Source organism: Sinocyclocheilus grahami, unplaced genomic scaffold (genome assembly GCF_001515645.1).
Source record: "Sinocyclocheilus grahami isolate Dianchi unplaced genomic scaffold, SAMN03320097.WGS_v1.1 scaffold403.1, whole genome shotgun sequence".
Taxonomy (NCBI): domain Eukaryota; kingdom Metazoa; phylum Chordata; class Actinopteri; order Cypriniformes; family Cyprinidae; genus Sinocyclocheilus; species Sinocyclocheilus grahami.
The window spans coordinates 342254-359498 of record NW_015505582.1 but is presented as its reverse complement, the minus strand read 5'-3'; the positions used below and the strand labels follow the sequence as shown (position 1 = coordinate 359498).

Genomic DNA, 17245 nt, shown 5'->3' with positions numbered 1-17245 from the left:
AGATTATTATCCCAAAAAAGTGTGAAGACTTTATTAAAATGTTTCTTTTATGTTCCACACAGGACATTCAGGTTTAGAAGAATGTTAATACTAGAATTATCATTGGATGGACTATTCCTTTAAAGGAAACATCTGTTCATGCAATTGCTAACAAAATTTTATCTTATGTGATTGTATTTATACTTCTGCAAGTATACCATGTGACGGAAGTGTATCACATAGAAAACTTTTGGAACTTTCAGGTGCTTTGTATAGAGACTGTCCTTTGGGTAACTTTGATTTTTTTTATAGTGGGTATAGAAGAGAATCACTCCCTTTAAAATAAATCACATTTAGTTGCTTTTCAGCTGAAATGAAGACGGACACAGTTTTTGTTTTATCCAGCTGTATTTACTCCGTGCAACTTATAACATCCAATTGAAAGATATAACACAAACATGTCATAACACAAAAAAAAAAAAAAAAGTCACCCCATTGTGTCAGTATTTTGTTGAACCACCTTTTGCTTTAATTACAGCCTTTAGTCTGTTGGGATATGTCTCTACTAACTTTGCTCATCTAGACTTTGCAATATTTGCCCACTCTTCTTTGCAGAACTGCTCAAGTTCAGTTAAATTTGATGGTGAACGTTTGTGGACTGCAGTCTTCAAGTCATTCCACAGATTTCCAATGGGGTTTAAGTCTGGGCTCTGACTAGTGTAAAATAAATTACTAGATTTACTAATATTATTATACTGTAAAACTAAGTTACAGTAAGGATATAGTACAGTAAAATTAAGTTGCGGTAAGGGTGTTTTACTGTAAAATGAAATTGCGGTAAGACCATCATATTGTAAAATGAATTCGCGATAAGCTACTGTAAAGGGGTAGTTACAGTAATTTACTGGCAATAGTGCTGCCAGTAAGTTACCGCAAAAATACAATAAAAAGTCTAACAGAGAGGCCATGCAAGGACATTCACATTTTTCTCCTTCAACCACTGTGTGGTCAGTTTTGCTGTGTGCTTTGGGTCATTGTCACGTTTGAAGTACCCGCTTCCCACTGACAACTTCCTGGCAGAGGGCAGCAGATTTTCCTCAATAATTTGACGGTGTTTTGCCCCATCCATTTTTCCTTCTATCCTGACATGTGCTCCAATCCCTGCTGCAGAGAGACACCCCATAACAGGATATCACCCCCTCCATGCTTTACTGCAGGAATGCTGTTATTTGGATGGTGAGCTGTAGGATTTCCGCCAGACATATCGTTTGGTGTTGAGGCCAAATAATTAAATTTTAGCCTCATCTGCCTCAGAATCTTCGAAGCTCAGTCGTGACTGCATGTGGTCTTTCTTGAGGAGTGGTTTTCTTCTTGCAACCCTCCACAATTGTGGAGAATTTGTGATATTGTTGTCTCATGCACGCAATGACCATTTCGTCATAAATTCCTGCAACTGCTTCAGAGCTGCTGTTGCTCGCCTCTCTGACCAGTTTCCTCCTGGCTCTTTCATTCAGTTTGGAGCGACGTCCTGATCCAGGATTCAGGGTCTGTGTTGAACCAAATACCTTCCACTTCTTAATAACAGACTTCACGGTGCTTCTAGGCATTGATAAAGCCTTTGAACTTTTTTGTATCCATTTCTTGACTTGTGCCTGTCCACAACTTTATCCAGGAGATCCTTTGACAGTGCATTGCCACCCATAGTTGATTGTTTGCTTCAGTTGCACTACCAAGAACTGAAAAGCTCCAGAAAAGCATTTTTCATGCTGAGCTAATCAGACTGACCACAGCTGATCACAGTTGAAAGTCAAATGGCTATTAGCTACTCCTGATTTAGTTTACAAGTCATTTTTAGGATGGGGGGTGATCCTTTCTCCAACTCAGTGATTCTGATTTTCTATTTTTTTTTCTGACATGTGATATATCTTTTATTTGGAAGTTGTACTGAGTAAATACAGCTGGATAAAACTGTGTCCGTCTTCATTTCAGGCTACAAAGCAACAAAATATGATTATTTAAAAGGGGGGTATTCTTTTCTGTACTCACTGTACATTCAGTACTACTATGACAGCAGAGGTGCCCGGATACGAGGAGGGCTGTAACTGTGCGGAAGCCAGATGCATTTGTTATTGAAACTTGGGTTTTCTAAGGAGAGTGAATAATAGGTAAGGGCTGGATATGGAGTAAATTATTTATTTAGTTAGTTCGTTAGTAAGTATTGTTTATCCCTGCGTCTGACATTGTTTCCTCACACATTCAAAGTACCTGGAACTGATATTCTCTGATGAATGCAGTTCCAGGTCGAAAGGGCCTTAACTATCGGCGTGTCCTCAGAGCGATTACATGCTCTATACTACGTGTTGCTCCAGCTGTATGAACACAGATGCGTAAATGCTGCTGCAAATATGCTTTTTTCAATTAGCAGACCAGGTAATATACACAGCGATATGGATTAAAACAGCATTCACTTATCTTAGATGTGGATTTCAGATGTTCTGAAACACGCTGCAACAGTTTGATTTGCGAGCAGCGATGCTTAATTTGCTCCGAAGCAAGCTGAAAAGCTGCTGAATATAACTGAATACAGCTTATATAGAAATGCCGCGATAGGTGTCGTATTCCTATAGGTAGATGTGATCAGCTGAGAATCAGCTGATGCAAACTTGACTCACGTGACCTGCCAGAACTAACGCTAAAGCTTAATTTATGTTTTGCTTGGGGATCAAATACTTATTTCACTCACTCTAATGCAAATCACTTTTTAACCTTTATATAATGTTTTTTCCTGTTTTTTTTTGGTTGATATTCTGTCTCTATCCGTTAAAATAAACCTACCATAAAAATTACATACCCTTCATTTTTTTGTAAGTGGGCAAACTTACAAAATCAGCAGGGGATCAAATAAATGTTTCCCCACTGTACCTCAGTGATACTAAAATAACATTACTTTACAATAAGGTGACAGTGTAGGATGTGTATGTTGGGGGATGGAGAGCACACTTTTGAAAATCTGCTTAGGGCCCCCATAATGCTAGGGCTGGCCCTGTTCAGGTCAGAAGCGGCGTGGATGCTTGCATGTCAGAAATAGAGCGGGACATCAGTTTACTTTCAGAGATCTGTTGTGTCAATCCGTGCCTCATCCAGTGTAGACAGAATCGCAAATTATAATGGGGTCTGTTGTCTATAGTCACGTTGCACCGCTCTCATCCGGTGTAAACACAGGGTAAAATTAGCAAAGAGCTCCAGACTGTGTCAGTGAAACACTGTTTGTTTGTTTGCTTTATTTTGCTACTGATTCATTTTTTTTAAACAAGACAGTATAATGCAGGCTTTTCAGAGAGACTGAATGTAAACGATGATGCAGTGCCGAGTCTGACTAGAGTGGATCCAACTGTAATGTCGCAACACATAAGTGTGAGTAAACGGGCTTTATTACTATTGCATTGTCTGTTCCAGACCGTTTGATATATACTGAGCATTTATAGATTTTTAACCCAAATGGCCCATGTTGTTTTCAGAGTATGACACAGTATCGTCCATTTAATAAGTGAAACTGTTAACCAATCATAGCAGTGGGCGTTTACTTGTGAGTCTTGAATGCGCCCCGCCTAAAAAATGCAGTTCATGACCACTTTAAAGGGGGGGTATTCTTTTCTGTACTCACTGTACATTCAGTACTACTATGACAGCAGAGGTGCCCGGATACGAGGAGGGCTGTAACTGTGCGGAAGCCAGATGCATTTGTTATTGAAACTTGGGTTTTCTAAGGAGAGTGAATAATAGGTAAGGGCTGGATATGGAGTAAATTATTTATTTAGTTAGTTCGTTAGTAAGTATTGTTTATCCCTGCGTCTGACATTGTTTCCTCACACATTCAAAGTACCTGGAACTGATATTCTCTGATGAATGCAGTTCCAGGTCGAAAGTCTTTGCTGAGTCTATATACAGTGTAGAGAGTTTCTCTTTAAACATGCTTTGAAACATCTCATCCCTCCCTCTGGGTATTTTATTTCTGCTGAATGTGATGTAGCTGTGTGTGCACTGATCTGACCAGTTTCACTACAGGTCTCCACAAGTATGCTGTTGCTTTCTGATCTTTAAGGAATGATTTAGGTGTTTCAATGGACATTAGTACTCACTAAAATACTAAAAAAGAACAGCCTGTCTGAAAGTGAGCACACCTGAGAAATTCTAATTTAATAACAATATACTTTCTAGTTGTTCCCTTTTTATTTACTAATTGACAGAAACACAGAACAATTAAGAGAATGCAATAATTAAAATAAACCAATGAGTATAAAACAATCAGGTACTTAATAATCAATGAATAATTCAATGTAAAAAAAAAAAAGACACAATCGCGCGAAAAACAAAGACGCCACCTGTAGACTTCATATCCCATGCTTCTTTGTACCGCTAAAACTTCACATTCTCTGATTGGTTGCTTGTTTCCAGTAGGCGGGAACTGTGTTTTATAGGCGCGTCCTTACATTCTGAGTGGCTGTTGTGGCTGTGGGGGGTGGTATTCTTTTCTGTACTCACTGTACATTCAGTACTACTATGACAGCAGAGGTGCCCGGATACGAGGAGGGCTGTAACTGTGCGGAAGCCAGATGCATTTGTTATTGAAACTTGGGTTTTCTAAGGAGAGTGAATAATAGGTAAGGGCTGGATATGGAGTAAATTATTTATTTAGTTAGTTCGTTAGTAAGTATTGTTTATCCCTGCGTCTGACATTGTTTCCTCACACATTCAAAGTACCTGGAACTGATATTCTCTGATGAATGCAGTTCCAGGTCGAAAGTCTTTGCTGAGTCTATATACAGTGTAGAGAGTTTCTCTTTAAACATGCTTTGAAACATCTCATCCCTCCCTCTGGGTATTTTATTTCTGCTGAATGTGATGTAGCTGTGTGTGCACTGATCTGACCAGTTTCACTACAGGTCTCCACAAGTATGCTGTTGCTTTCTGATCTTTAAGGAATGATTTAGGTGTTTCAATGGACATTAGTACTCACTAAAATACTAAAAAAGAACAGCCTGTCTGAAAGTGAGCACACCTGAGAAATTCTAATTTAATAACAATATACTTTCTAGTTGTTCCCTTATTATTTACTAATTGACAGAAACACAGAACAATTAAGAGAATGCAATAATTAAAATAAACCAATGAGTATAAAACAATCAGGTACTTAATAATCAATGAATAATTCAATATATATAAAAAAAAGACACAATCGCGCGAAAAACAAAGACGCCGCCTGTAGACTTCATATCCCATGCTTCTTTGTACCGCTAAAACTTCACATTCTCTGATTGGTTGCTTGTTTCCAGTAGGCGGGAACTGTGTTTTATAGGCGCGTCCTTACATTCTGAGTGGCTGTTGTGGCTGTCAATCATCAAGGCATTTCTAGTGTCTGGTTTCCTGTGTTACCGCCCTTGGGCTGAGACAGTGAAGACGGGTGTGGGATTTTTTTTTGCTCTCCGACCAGGAATAGGTCAATAAAGGGTAAAACGCTTGCAGGAATTTCATTAAGGTAAGACATATATTTCGTCCTCTATCAATGTGAGGTTAATATTAAGATAGAGGTCATAAATGTAGAGGTTTGTGTAGTTCAGGGTTAGCTGGCTAAGCGCTCGAGCGCTGATATCCGTATGAGCGTGAGCAGATGGGCCAACAGTTTACGATATTACACTTATCAAAAAAAATATCAAGTTATGTCATAATTATAGCACACTGAGCCTATTATATATACTCATTTATATATTAAACCAGATACATGATTAAAACTAATTAACACATGCTTCACTGATTTTGATCAAGGTGAGTCCATATGTGATATGGACGTTCATCATATTTAGTAAATCATGCATGTAACGTTACTGTCAAAACTACATAGACGTTCGATTCAGTCATAGCTGAATTAGAGTATAGTTGGACTAAATCTCACAATGCGTATTAATACATTATTTATGACTTGCTGGATTAGACATTTTGATCGCGCTGTGTGTAAATGAAGTTTTGTATTATTGGCCCTGTCTGTATGATTTTGTTGTACATATTTTTCTTTTTTACATGTGTATATTATTTAGTTGAATGTAAATTCTGCATGGAGACCCGTTTAGAAGCATTGCAGACGCTAAGTTACCCTTTATTAGAACATGCGCGCTGATGCGAATGCAAACCTCGCGCAGGTCAGTTGCATGTTTAAAGTCAGTTGTAATAATCATAGCTGTTATGATTATTAGGCTGTCTCGCGCACAACGGGCGTAGCTGTGAGTTCTCGTTATAACGGGTGTGGTCTCCACCCGGGGCGTGACTCTGCGTGGCTTTGCATAACTGACACATGGTATTTAATGCACATTATAGTATAACGCAATATAGAGCAGTGTTCATAAAGGCATTGTGTGTTAGAGAATGAAAACTGTTCCCAAACGAGCATGTTCTGTATTCAGAGATGATGATGGATGGTTTATAGAGTATCTATCTATCTATCTATCTATCTATCTATCTATCTATCTATCTATCTATCTATCTATCTATCTATCTAGCACAGACTGGTACAGAAATGTAGCTCTTTTCACAATGCCCAACTGAGGTCAAATTTGAAAATAGATGAGATCAGACATGATATGTAGCACTGCAACAGTGTGAAGGATCTGTGTTCTCCCTAGTTTGTCTAAGAACACCACCTGAAGGTTGGAAATCTGTTTGTAATGAGTTTTTCCCTTCCTGAAATGGCACTTTAAAGAGCACTTGTCTCAAGTAATGGTTGCTAGACCTCTTGCATAATAAACATTTCAAAACCCACCCTCCATCTGGGTTCCGTAAGCCACGGTCTCTGTCGCTGAGGAAGTGATGGATGAAAACGAACTGAAGAAAGGATTCTTATTGTTGTCACTCCAGCTAATTTTAGCTTTTCTTCCCTTTTTTCCCCCCATTTCTAGATTAATGAAGCAGATCTCCTCACATGTCCTCTTTTTAATTTAATTTGAGTTGTTCACACTGAACCAATACTGATAACAGTGAGTCAGTTATATACACTACCTTACAAAAGATGTATAAATGTATAGTTTAAAGGGGTCATATGATGTGATTTCAATTTTTCCTTTCTCTTTGGAGTGTTACAAGCTCTTGGTGCATAAAGATCTGTAAAGTTGCAAAGACTAAAGTCTCAAATCCAAAGAGATATTCTTTATAAAAGTTAAGAGTCAGCCACACCTACCTAAAATGGCTCGTTCTAACACGCCCCCACATATCTACGTCATGATGTGGGAAGATTTGCATAATGCCGCCCAAATGTTCACGCAAAGAAAGAAGGCGTAACTCTTATTCTCGCTGTAGTATTGTTGTTGCCGCTGCCGCCACCGCCATGTCGTGAATGTGCTGTGTGTTTCGTTGTGAAGGCGAAACTACTTTGTTTGGCCTTCCGAACGAGGACGATATCCGCTTCGTCATGCCTAGAGCTGATCCGTGCTGGTCGCTGAGGAAATACATCAACTTCGCGCTGTGGATCGCCGGATCGGCTTTCACCGTGGACGAAGTGGAGTCCAGCCTGGGGTTGTCACATGTGGTTGCCGCAAGCCCGCCGGACGCTCTTTCGTCGAATCCGCCGGCCGCGCCGTTCTCAAGCCCGCCCGCTGTCACTCACTCAAGCCGGCCTCCGCTCCCTCTAGCCTGCCGTGTGTTTCGTTGTGAAAGCGAAACTACATTGTTTGGCCTTCCAAAAGAGGACACGACTAGAAATCAGTGGTTAAGTTGTATTTACAACACTGTTCCAGAACAGTTTAACCCAAATATTCAGATGTGTCCAGCGCATTTTATGGAGGACTGTTTCCTGATCCTGGTAGAGTATAGACTACAATGCCGACTGTTCTGACTCCCAGTCTGTAAGTACGTTTTTTTTATATTTAAAGAATTTGCCACTGACGATTCAAACGCGAGTTTTGAGCAGGGTAGCGTAGCACTTGTTGTTTGTCATTTCTCCGATCACAAATACAGACATGGTTTAATGTTTACACGGCGCGACGCGATGACAGTATAAGTCATTATAATCAGTAATAATGTCCCCACTGGATGCAACAAATGCCTCGTTTATAATGGGTTTTAATGTTTTTGTCTCGTCGCTGGTAAGGGGCATAACATTTCCGTCACACGCTTGAGGTATTCGGCCAATCACAATGCACTGGATAGCTGGCTAATCAGAGCACACCTCGCTTTTCAGACCAATGAGCTTTGTAAAAATCGACGCATTTCAGATAGGCGGGGCATAGAGGAGAAACAATGTACAGTATGTGGAAAATAATGTGTTTTTTGAACTTTAAACCCATGTGGATTCCAACCCAAACACATTTCATTACACCAAATACATAAAATAATGTTCTTTTTAGCAACATTATATGACCCCTTTAAATCAGCAGGGATGCATTAAATTGTCAAAAGTGAATAGATTTATAATATTACAAATATTTTGCATTCATAATAATAAGTAGGGATGCACTATCGGGCCCGATACTGGTCTCCTGTACTCGTACTCGTTAAAATGCCCCGATACCTAACGCCGATACCACACAGCATGTGATATGTGCCATATTCAAACAAAGAAACACCAACAACAGAAAGGAGTTAAGGATGTCTACTACGAAGTATATGTATGCAATTAATATAATGTTAAACATTCAGTATTAACGCCTGTATAGCTGATGTGCGCAAGTTGATAAACAAAGCACGCTGAGTGGATTGAGCGCGTGGTGGCGCAGATGCGCGAGCTTGTCGAGTGAATATACCTTTCTCACAGACATCGCTGGAAAGTTTGTAGTTCGGTCGGATATGTCAAAAACAAACAAGTAAGTAAGACAATGCACAAGTTACTTAACGGTAGGGAGAGAGAGAGAGAGAGAGAGAGAGAGAGCGCACTTCTGTTGTGTGATCTTTGATGTTCACTCACTGAGAACACGCATCATTTGGATTAAAACGAAATCATAAAAATAAAACCATTCATATGGGCATTTACTATAAACATAATTTATTTTCAACCTTAGGCTTACACGAATCTAGCAGCCTGTGTGAAATGCGCTAGGCTGTAGTGTACTTGTCCCTCTTATTCTGCATCAGTACAAATACCTGTGTTTTGGTTGCTTGAGTGTTTCTGCATTATATGAGTGGCTTTGGAATATAAATCACAGCACGTTTCAGATGAAAAAACGCGACTTCTATTTCTGAAAATATCACAGTTAGGAGATTTATAACGAGTGGTTCCCTGCATTATTACAGCAAAGCGTGTGATTACAGTTCTAAGCCGCTGCAATGGAGCAGCTCTAATGCTATTAAATTAAAGATGATGTACCATAGAGCAAAAAAATGAACAGTGAAAGTAACAAAAACTTGTAAAATACATTTTAATGGGCATAATTAAGTGTGGAAATAACCGAAGGATATACAGTGAAACCAAAAATTATTCAGAGACCAGATATACTTTTTTGATATTTTTTTTACTAGTGGACAGGACACTATAGTTCATTTATGTAAGTGAGGATAGCAAAATAAAGTAAACTGTGACAAATCATACCCAAAAATTCTTCATACAGTGGACTACCAGTAAAATTGATAAAAATTTGGGTCCAAAAATTCACACAACATCATCTGTGAAACATGGAGCAGTTTGATGATGAGCATGTCTTCCAGTGGCTCTGGGTTACTGGTGTTTAGTGATGATGAGACAGAAGACAAAGTAACGGTATCGGGCGAGTACTGGAAAAAGTGGTATCGGTGCATCCCTAATAATAAGGAATGTTTCTTTTAGTGTTGGGCGATATGGTCATTTTTCAAATCGTCATATGGCCAGTCCGTGAGATCGCCAATAGACGATAATATCGTGCATGGGTGGGTGGGGAGTCTCTCTCTTACCCCCACCCATCCATGCACGATATTATCGTGCATGGGTGGGTGGGGGTAAGAGAGAGACTCCCTGTACTTGACATAGGCTATTTAGCGTTTTAAACCGTGCACACGAGAGAGAGAGAGAGAGAGAGAGGGAGCCTATGGAAGCACCACAACTAAATAATATATACTTTCAAACATACTGATAAACTAACATGTTAAATACAAAAATATTTAAAACGGCTAGTTCATATATATTCGGATACAACAGTCATACATCGCTATTAGGACCGCGCGTCCTGTGACAAGGATAACTGACGTTATCAGTCTAAAAGGTCTGCAAAATCAGTCAACGGCGAGAGAGAGAGAGAGAGAGAGAGGGAGCCTATGGAAGCACCACAAATCTAAATAATATACTTTCAAACATACTGATAAACTAACATGTTAAATACAAAAATATTTAAAATGGCTAGTTCATATATTCGGATACAACAGTCTTACATCGCTGTTAGGATCGCTCGTCCTGTGACAAGTTTGCCGCATCAACGCACAGAAGTTATCAGTCTAAAAGATCTGCAAAATCAGTCAATGGTGAAAATCAAAAGTAGATTTATTTTAAAGACCAACAGTTTAACACTAAATATTGGACATAAATGAACACATTAAATATAAAGTATTTAAAACAGGTAAGTTCATATTTTTGGAGTAAATTTAAATTAAACCGATACAACAGTCATACAGCGCTCCGGACCACGCGCCCCATGACGAGCCCTACACGCCGCCACAGAAACAAGAATGAGATGCGTTCTAACATAACTGTGGCATTAAACTTAGTTAGTGAGGGCTCTGTGAAAATATTGCACACATATAGGCCGTTCAGATTACTTATATCAGCAGGCGATATGTGTCTGTGTTTGTGGTTGGCGACTCCTTCACCGGTTACATGCTCCTCATTTGCGTGTGTGTGTGTGTGTGTGTGTGTGAAATACTGTGCTGAATGAAAAAGCGGGGCAATTTGATAATAATAGCCGAATTATAATGGGCCGCCTAATAATAATAATAATAATAATTATTATTATTTTTTTTTTACTTTAATTTCTGTTGTATTTTTTACCTGAATAAAAACTTACTTAACCTGAAAAACTTAGTTTCATAGTTCTCTTTATTCTATTGCATTTATTTGTGCTGTTGTTTGCCATTTTTTTTTATTTGTTCTTATTTTACTACTGACTTTTTACTTGTGTTTTTTATGAAAATAAAACTTTGCGTTGAAGAAAAGTAGATTTTTGTTTGTATATGCTGTCAATTATAGTTCTTAAAGAAAGTCTGAATCGGCAAAAATCGGTATTGGCAGATCACACTAACAAAAAATCGGAATCGGAAAATTGCAATCAGTGCATCTCTAGAAGTAGCAGTACTGGCTTCCTCTGTATTTTGTCTGTCTGTCAGATTAAAAGGTGTTGATGAGGTTTGTCTGACGGACCACTGCAGACTCGAGAATAACTAACATAACTATTTTACATTTTCTAAAAAGAATGAATGGTTCAAAAGTCTCAGCCTTGATGCTACCTTGTAGTGGTTGGTTGTTTGTTAGATTGTCAGAGGATCCCACTCCAGCCAGCACCTCTAAGATTATCTGGTTTGATCATAGTCCACAAGTAAAAAAAAAAAAAAGAAACCTCTCCTCAGCAAGCCGCATGATTACAGGTATTGATTACTGCAGCAAAGTTTAGTATCTAGGGCTAGAGCTTTATGAGTACATTAGCAAGGACTACGTAGTTTTGATAGCTTCCCTGTATAGAACAATACGCTCTATCAATTTAAAGTGGGAAATCTCTTAAAAGGGAGTCATTTTTGTGATCCTTTGAAACGTGCAAAACTCTAAAACTCCTTATTTTGAGTGAATTTGTATTGTGACTTGTTCAGGAAAAGGAAAGAGGCTTGTGGTTAAGGATCTTGGCTGGTTGCAGGTTTGATCTAAGGGGCACTGGGGCAGCCCAGGATCAGAAGAGCTACTGAATTTGTTCCAGTTTTAGCACCATTTGATTTAACCCTTAAGCCACTTTAACCCCTGTTTTCTCCTAATTCAACAGTTCCTTTGTCTTCTACAGTAACACATATTGCGAGTAGGGAATCCTTCAAATCTGCTGCTAGTTCATAACTTCCTAAATACAGCTTTGGCTTGTTAAATTGGAAGTTAATGGGAACATTATGGTTCTTTACCCCATGAGGGTCTTACACACCACACCTTAAGACTGAGAGTTAAGCTGACACAATCCTGCTGAGAAGCCCAATGGCATTTTACTGGATTTACCATGGACTTTTCTTAGTCTTAGAGAAAGTCAAATTTGCTTAGCCATTAAGTACTCAAGTTAGACAGAGTTGAACATAAAGTCTCGCTGTGATTTGTTATTAAGTTTGTCTCGATATTCAGAGCGCTGCATTTAAAACTCTTCATGAAAAACACTGCTATTTTGCTGATGGATCGGCGCGCAGCTTGATTTCTCTCTCGGCCTTGGCACAAGCGCTGGTGAAAAATAACTCCCTCCAACAGTAATACAGTATTTTATTCTCATGCAACAGTCCAATTTCACATTTACTATAAACTCTAAACATTGACTGCTGTGTTTAGTGTGATTAGTCAGTCAGAATGGCTCAAGTAAATGAGCAGTAATTTACTAAAATAAACTATAATCTTGTGCTGTGGTATTTCCCAGGGATTGTCATACTTTGGCAACATCTAATTGGTCTTTAATATGCACTATTTTTGGTTGCCTAGTTGTGGCTAAAAAATGACAGTTTGTTCATGAATTGGCAAATAAATGACATCAGCTTATCCTGGAGAATTTTTGGATGCTGGAATTTTCCCGTGTTTTATGGGTCTGTTGGCTGACTTGAGCTGGAAGGGCTTTATTTAGGCTTCCCTGTATAAAACCGCAACCTTATAGTCACAATTTGCAACCCAAAAATCAAGACTCCTTGTAGGGATGTAACGGTATGAAAATTTCTTATCACGATTATAGTGACCAAAATTATCACGGTTATCAGTATTATCACGGTATTGTTAAAATGTGCTGGAAATGTTAAAAAAAATTATATTTAAAAATCAACAAACCACAAATAAAAGGACTTTTTGCATAATCACTAAAACAATAACATTACCAATGATTTTCGGATTTTAAATGACAACATGACTGACAACAGTTTAATAGCATGTTGAAATATCTAATGTAAATGTTCAAATAAAGCTTTGAAAAAGTTTAATAAAAAGGTCAATCTATCATTTCAGCCTTTAAATAAAGAAAAGATATAAGTCAAAATGTTAATTGATTAATAAATGATTATATGTATTTTATCTGCTCCACAAACAATTCTAGATAACTTATCTGAATTGTTTAAATGTGTAGAATCCACATAAGCTTGTTTTTCATCAACCGGTCAAAATTTACAGCAGGGCAAGCAAATTCGGTCCGTTTTTGGCCAGACAGAAACCGCACACAGGCTGAATGTAAATATAAGTCTCTGTAAATCCACTCGCTGACAGCAGGTGGCGCTGATGAAAAAAGCTGAATTAGAGCTGTTTCCCGTAACCTCCGTGGACAAAGCAGTATTGCGATTTAAGAACACTTCCTTTAGGGATTACATGGAGCGAAGATGAAAACAAAGACATTCACAAACTTCAGAGGTACATTCATATAATTAATTCATTCATATATTCATTTGTATAATTCCCTTAGCACTCTATTAAAACCTCCCAGCTTTTTTCACGCAAAATGAAACTACTCTGCGTGCTGTGCGCACGTGAGACTGTTACTTAAAACTGTGCGTTATGCTGGATAGTTTTTATTTGTCGGGAGTTGTTCAAATCGTGGTAATCTAATATGGTCGTCAAACCGGTAATCGTTGCATCCCTAACTCCTTGTGTTCCGTCTAGCTGTTTTTGAGTATGTGAATGTGTCTAATCTGTGTATGATGGACCTGACCCTAACCAGTACAGTAAACAAAGGTTTGCTAGTCAGCTAGTAATTTTGTGCGTGTCCTGAAGCGATATACAGTACACTTCCTGCAGTGACAGTGAGAGGGTGAAGTGTTGCACTCGGGAGTATAGCAGTGATAATTATGATTCACATATTTACTGAAACACTGCAGCTTGATGAAGTAGCTGCGGAATTTGGGATTGGTGCAGTTCTGCAAGGGAGTCAAGTTCCAAGGTCAAGGTATTTCCAGATGGGAATGAGATTTTGCAAAATCAAGTTCCAGTCTGAGGTTAAAGATAATGAGGTGGGGACATCGGTCCGATATCAAACAGAGGTGTGTCTCTCTCTCTCTCTCTCTCTCTCTCATTCATTGATTAGTGGAAAAATCAGCTTGTGTTTGTAAAGTTAGTTCTGTTATGTTATTCTGTAAGTGTTTGTACTAGAGCCCGACCGATATATCATTTAGCCGATATTATCGGTCGATATGAGCCTGTCGCCAATATATCGGTATCTGCGAATATGCCGCCGATATTAATTTTTTTTTTTTACAGAACATATAACGCAGATTAAATGCTTCTGAATGGTGTAATTACTTAGTTTGTCTAAGCGCACTCCATTGTTTGCTACTGGACCCAGGTCAATGTAGTGTAGAGATGCGCGGATGAGCTCAAACTTCACCCGAGTCCGCAGCTTCAAATTATCTGCCCGCCACCCACCCGCACTTATATTTGATCGTCACATTACAATGATTCTAATTCTTTGTTTTGCATGATGATATGATGAATGGATGGTTCATTTTAACAGCAGATTCAATGACGTTAGAGACTAGAGCTGATCTGCGCTTCACGGCACGCGTCTGCGGCGCATTAAAGCCTGTGTTACGGCCACCGGAGCTGATCGCGGCCACTCAATGCTGGTGTTTACCGGCTGCACCGCGGCCCAGAACTCATGCTTATCACATCGGTCACATCACATCGGTCACATCACATCGGTCACATCACAACGCGCGGCGTGGCGCGACAAAATACAATAGAATTCTATTGTATTTTGTCATGCCGCTCGCGTCCGGTGTAGAATAGAACACATTATGTTGTCTACACTGGATTTAGTAAACTGATGCCTCGTTCTATTTATGACGTGCTGACATAAGTTCAAATGATTTTCAATGGTCGCTTTGATGCGTTCTGTTGCAGCACAGACACGGTGTCAGCATAGTTTGTCAGTACAGTCAGTAACGTAGCAGATTGAAAAGTTAGTATCTTTCTGCAGTCCAATAGACGGCAGTGCAGTGGTGGCTTAAATCTGTTGAATGGTGATTTAATGCTACGTTGTTACCTACTTGGAGAGACTCAATGCTAAGTAAATAAACCTCAATGCTATGGCTGGGTATCGATTCAGATGTCCCGATTCGATTTGATTCTCGATTTTTTTTTAATTTTTATTACATTCAGTGAATATAGTTTTAATACAAATGCTATTGATATTTCTACAAAATTTACAGTAAACATCAGTTTACAAATAGTGAATTAATAAAAAGAAATTAAGAACCACATGCCTGTATTTTTTTTTTTTTTGTATAGGGTCCTTTTTAAACAATAGTAGGGCCCTATAAAATGTTCTTAATTTTTCTGGTAATCAGATGAAGGCATAAAACATTAAATTGAATTTATAATGAAAATTAAACCCTTTTATTTTTTTGGCAAACAAAGTGCTGCACAACAGAGGTTTACTGTTAAAATTAAAAATAAAACAGATGTGATTATTCCTTTAAAAAATAAAGATTTATTAATATTTATTAGCAGTAGTAGCATTGAGTCTTCAGACTGCAAAATAGTAATATATTCTGACAGTTTAACGTTAAACTAAACTTTTATTTTGACGGGTTGCCGTGAAGAACTTGCAGCTGCTGTGTATGTGATATGACGGTAGTTTTCTCAGATCAAACCGTAAAATGCTTATGAAGTGACTCTCAGAGCAGCTGGAGATGACCTTCGTGTTCATATCATCATATAGTGAGACGGCAGAAGCTGAAAACAAGGGTAAATAAGGGGGACATCTAGTGGAGAAGATTAATGATAAGATTCACGTTAATCCGATCTTGTTTTAAATGTGCTGAATTAAATCCTGAAAAAGATCGATTCGCGGCTTTTGAGAAGCGATATTGAATCGATGTCATTTAAAAAAATGATTAATCGAAAACGATTTTTTTTGCCCAGCCCTAATCAATGCCCTCGTCTTTTACTCTCACAATGAGCTTATCATATTAGTTTGCTATCCAGTTGAATCTACTCGTGTTGCTAAGCACTGAGGTGCTCGTCGATCCTTTCTTCTTTACATACTTTGATGATTTTTCCAGTGTTTAAGAACAAACAAATGATATACTGATAATGAATTTAAATGATGAAAATAAGTAATCTTTCGTCCCCTTTGTCTGGTTGCATTGTCTCGTAACACGGACAATGACTTGTAAATGTGTTTATGTATATATATTCTGTTTATGTAGGCTATATACTGTATTCTATATACAGTACCAGTCAAAAGTTTGGACACACGAATGGGAAGTGTGTGCAAACTTTTGACTATACTGTACTATAATATAGCCTACACATAAAGAATATCGGCCGATATATCGGTATCTGTCTTTTTTACGCCCAATATTGGTATTGGCATCGGCCCCCAAAAAACCCATATCGGTCGAGCTCTTTTTGTGCTTGCTATTACTAGATATAGAGAGAATTTGCATTTTCAGTTAGCCCTGTGGTTTTTTTTTATTATTTATTTATTTTTTTTTAACGCGTTGGTCTGAACAGAACAGGACTGAATGCACGATCACATCCAAGTTTAGCCCCATGCTGGGGTCACACTAGTCTTTGAGCATGAAACATTTTTACGGAAACATAAAAATATTCTACTCCGCTTTACTGCATCACTGCTGACCTGCAGATTTATGTCTGGTTTTATAGACGAGGCTTAAGCCTAGTCCCAGACTAAAATACATGTTTTAGCTAGGGCTGGACGATATGGCCTAAATTTATATCACGATATATTTATTAATTTCGGTCGATACGATATAATTCCGATATCGATATGAACACTTATTTAAAAAAAGCCTCGTAAAAACTGCCAAGAACGCCCACAACAGATGTCTGTGCATACAAACTTATGAAAAATTAATTTGACAAGTCTTGACACCTCATATAAAACCATATAATACTTTGGGGAGAAAAAAAAACGGCACAAATAAATGAATGTTCACCTTTTATTTGTATTTAGCATTCATACAAACAAGAAATGTGAAATCACTGTCAAATAAACATCTCAGACTCACCTAATTAATATTAATATCTTTAACTTCAAACTATAAGCTAACATACACTACCAGTCAAAAGTTTTTGAACAGTAAGATTTTT

General features: G+C 38.3%; 1 protein-coding gene across 1 annotated transcript in view; it reads left to right on the top strand.

The window, feature by feature from the left end:
* The first annotated feature begins 5374 nt into the window (after positions 1-5374).
* LOC107550632 (tropomodulin-2-like) overlaps positions 5375-17245 on the top strand; it is a 47495-nt gene continuing 35624 nt past the window's right edge. Inside the window, exon 1 of the mRNA XM_016231961.1 lies at positions 5375-5515. The gene's annotated coding sequence lies outside the window, so the exon portion shown is untranslated. The remainder of the gene's footprint in view (positions 5516-17245) is intronic.